Consider the following 4,515-nt stretch of genomic DNA (forward strand, 5'->3'; position numbering starts at 1 on the left):
ACTGGACAAAACAATTGATACTTTGACGAATAGCGATGGTCCTATGATGTGGAAAGAATTTTCTGAAAAATAGATCTGTGAGTTGGTCCCAAGTGTTGATTGATTGTGGTCTCAAACCGTAAAACCATGTTTTGGCCCTTTCCTTTAGAGAAAATGTAAACAAACGCAATTTCAGAGAGTCTTCGGACATATGATCAGGTTGCATAGTCCGACAAATTTGTTCAAACTCTCTTACATGAGTATAGGGGTTCTCAGAATCGAACCCTCGAAATATAGGAAGTATTTGTATCATGCTTGCATTTATTTTAAAAGGGTTATTGGTTTGAGGTAAGACAATACATGATGATGGAATTTTTATTGTGGGATACATGTATTCATGGAGAGCACTAGGTTGGCCCATTTTGAAAAGACACAAAGCCCGTTATTTGGTTTTTTATGGGAAAATTTTGGTTTTGATGGGATATATTTGAAAAAGAAAATTTGGTTTAAAAATGGGAGCAAAGTAGAAATTTGGTTTTAAAATTGGGAGCAAAAGATTTTTTTTTTTTTTTTAAAAAAAAAGAAAATAAAATTTGGTTTTTGAATGGGAGCAAGCCCACTGTTGGTTTTGTGTTTGCTTTGGCTCCGCTTGGTTGAAAACTTTTGGTGGAACTGAGTCCAAAATCTCGGCCTAGAATTTGGGTACTCGGCCCACTAACGAGTTCAACTAGCGTGATCGGTTACAAGCTCAGCTGGGTTTAAAAACCCAGAATACAAAATACAAGTCCAATTTAAACAAGCTCACAAAAATTAAATACAAGCCCACAAATTAAACAAACAAGCCCACAAATAAATTATTACAAACCCAACAGAAAATAAGAGAAGCCCAAAAATTGGCTTTAATATTACAAGCCCACAATTAAAAAAAATTGGAAGCCCACAATTCGGGTTCTCTTAAATGGGTTACCTTTTAAGCACAGCCCAGCTGCTCTGATATTGTTGCAAAAACCCAGTTGGGCTTTGGTTCTTTTCCTTGGTGGCGTCCCAGCAGAGGAAAAACAGGTTCAGAACAGCAGGTCCAACAGCAAATGAAGTGAAGCAGATGCAGATGCAAATGCTATGCAGTGAAATGCAAAAATAGCTAATAAAACAACAAGAAAAACACAGCACCAATCCCCGGCAACGGCGCCAAAAACTTGGTAGGCCTCAAAGATATTATATTTAAATGCAAAATGTTCCCCGGCAGCGGCGCCAAAAACTTGGTGGGCCCGGGGATGCGTATAAAATTAAGCGAAGAAACGCGGGCCTACAGTAATACCGCAAGTGCACGGTCGTCGGTTGTAGCTCGTGCAAGTACGGGTCGATCCACAGAGATTGGGAGTGTTTTGTAGTGTTTAGCTATTTTGGGTTCTAGTTGCTATTGTTGGGCTTTGGGTACCAATGGATTTTGGTAACCAATGGGTTATGATTGTGCTTTGGGCCTTTGAATTCTTTGGGAATGAACTGGGCTTTAGCTTTAGCCTATCAGTACACTAGGCTTTTGAATAGAACTGTGGACTTGGGCTTTGGTCTCTGAATTAGGCTTTTGATTAAGCCCACAGTTGACTGAATTGGGTTTGAGCCTTAATGAACTGGGCTTTAACTTTTGGTTCAAACCTGGGCTTGGTAACAGTGAACTGGGCCTTTGCTTGGAAAGTGAACTATTACAGTGGGCTTTAGTAATGACTCTGGGCTGAGCCAAGCTCAGTTGCATCAGCAGCAGCAGTGGAAGGGAGGCAATGCAGCAATGCAGAGGAAAGCAGCAGTGGAAGGGTTGCAGCAGCAGCTGCAGCAGTAGAAGGAAAAGGCAGCTGCAACAACATCAACTACAACAACAGCAGTGCAAAGAAAGCAGCTGCACAAGCACTGAGTAGCAGGGTAGGGAAGCAACAACAGGGCAAAAGCAACAGCAGCAGGGCTTCTGGCTTAGTAGCAAAAGAGGAGTGTAAACAGTGGCTCTAGGCCAAAGATGGAAGCAAACCAGAGAACAAAAGAATGGCAAAAACAGCAAAGATTAAACAGACTAAAAACTAAACAGCAAAAGAAAGATGACAATGAAGAAAACAGTGTGAACAAGATAAATGAACCAAGGCCTAAGGCCAAGGGCAAGGGAGATGGTGAAACTGAAATGGTGACAATGCAAGGCCAAGGGAAGAATACAGGCAAACAAATAGAATGGGAAGAGAATTAGCTTGCTATAAGCACTAATTTCTCCCAATGCTCAATCAACACAATGCATCCTAAGCATACAAAAATGGAATGGCAAGATAATAAGCTTGCTATGAGCACTGATTTCTTCCATTACTCAATCAATTCAGTGCTTCTAAGGCTTCTATCCTAGCATTCCATCACTTCACATGTATCACAAACTTAACACTAAACATTTACAGTGAATTAACATGACACTAACATGACATTAACAATGACTCTAACACATAAACAAGAACTGGAATTAAACATAAAATAAAACAGAAATTGAAAATTAACTAAAATTGAAATTGAAATTTAAAATTAAACATTAACAGAACTTCACGGTCCTGGACACTGGCTAGTCCAGCATACCTTTACAACACACCCACAACCCTCAATTTATAGTCCACAACACTCAATTAGGGTTCTACAAGTTTCCCCCAAATCAGTCAAAATTAGGGTTAGATATTTTACCTAATTTGATGTGATAACTCCCAATTCTTCTCGACCCATGCTTCCATTTTTACTCCTCTACCTCTCCACGCCTCCAATTGCTCTCCTAACTCACCTAACTTACCAATTTTTCACACGTTAGGGTTTTGAGAAAAACGTGTATAAAAATGGGAAATTAGGTGGCTAGATAGGTTGTAATGATGGTAGTGGAGATGTGTTATGGTGCTTGGTTGATTTGAGAGGAGATGGTGGTGGTTGAGGTGGTGGTTGAGCGGGGCAGGGTAAGGTGGCGGACATGGCAGGAGCAGAGCTCGACTGCTCGAAGGAGGAAGATGAGACTTGGGTAAGGTCTGTTTGGTTTGATGGGTATAGGGTTAGGTTGTTTGAGTGTGAGTCGGGCCCATCATATTTCGATGTCTTGCGATGCTTAGCCGTGGGGTGTGGAGATGGTAGGTAGATCGGACGGTAATTCGGAGGCAAGCGAGGAGCGACCGTCGGATGAATGGATACAACGAAACGAACGGTGCTAGATTAGGTTGGGTGCTGTAGTGTAAGGCGGAGATATCAAACTTTGATGAACAACAAGGGAGCAACCGTTGGATTCAACTACCATCTAATCTGAAGGCTTGGAATTTCAGCGCTGTGGTGCTTGGCAGAGACTTCAGATTTTGATGCTCTATGAAGGAGCGACCGTCGGATGCTTCTGAGAACTGATCTGATGGCTGAGAACGGAGGCGTTTTTGTGTGTAGAAAATGAGGTTGTGCGCACCATTCTTCGCGGCTTCCTTGCGTGATTTCTCCCGGCTTTTCACTACTTTTCTGCTCTTTTTGCTCCGCAAGTCATCCAGACTTTATTTATTACCTAAAAATGCAAAATTAATTAATAAAAATATTTATTCTTGAAAACAATGAAAATACAGAATATGGGATAAAATGTAGAATTAATTCATAAAAGATGAGTTAAATGCCAACAAAAAGGGATAAATATATACAATATTTGGCACTCATCACATACAGAATTCAGTTCCGGATTTCTCACACTTTGGTGTATCTAAAGTGATCATAACTTCATGAAATTTATACAGTAGGAAACCTTCATATATACAAACATCATACTATAGTTTCAGCTTTGTCCGATAAGCAGAGAATGAGATAAATAGGAATCAGTCCCCTATTCGGGATTTACACTCAGCAGACCTTAGTCATATATTGTGCAAGCTTTGCAGTAGCAAACGTGACCCGATCCGCGTGAAAATCTTACTGTACTTTTATAACAAGGTAAGCTACGACATAATAAAATTTCATCATATTCCAACGGTTGCATTTAAATATATCAGTATAAAAAAAGCACCGTATGAATTGGCTAAAACACGCCAATACGGAATGAAGTACGCCACTGTATTGAACTTTGGCATATAGATTCTCAATGACACCCATGCAAAGTAGCAAGCCAATTAATGCATGATGACATAACAAATTATGAAGATAGCTGTAAAGGAATTCTGTTTCACCGAAATACAGTTTCATATTTTCCAATCTTTGCAGTACTAATACTTACCTGATCCTCTTTAAATTTTTATGGTACACTTACAACTCAATATTCCACAACACACTCAAAAATCATAGCATTCCAACGGTTCGTTAAAAAGATACATTACTCAGAACCCGACTACTTTCAATACGTGCATACAGAATTCAGTTCCGGATTTCTCACACTTCGGTGTACCTAAATTGATCAGAATTTCATGAAATTTCTACAGTAGGTAACCTTCATATATAAAAACATCATACTAAAATTTCAGCTTTGTCCGATAAGCGGAGAATGAGATAAATAGGAATCAGTCCCCTATTCGG

Source organism: Papaver somniferum, chromosome 7, assembly GCF_003573695.1.
Source record: "Papaver somniferum cultivar HN1 chromosome 7, ASM357369v1, whole genome shotgun sequence".
In the NCBI taxonomy this organism is placed as follows: domain Eukaryota; kingdom Viridiplantae; phylum Streptophyta; class Magnoliopsida; order Ranunculales; family Papaveraceae; genus Papaver; species Papaver somniferum.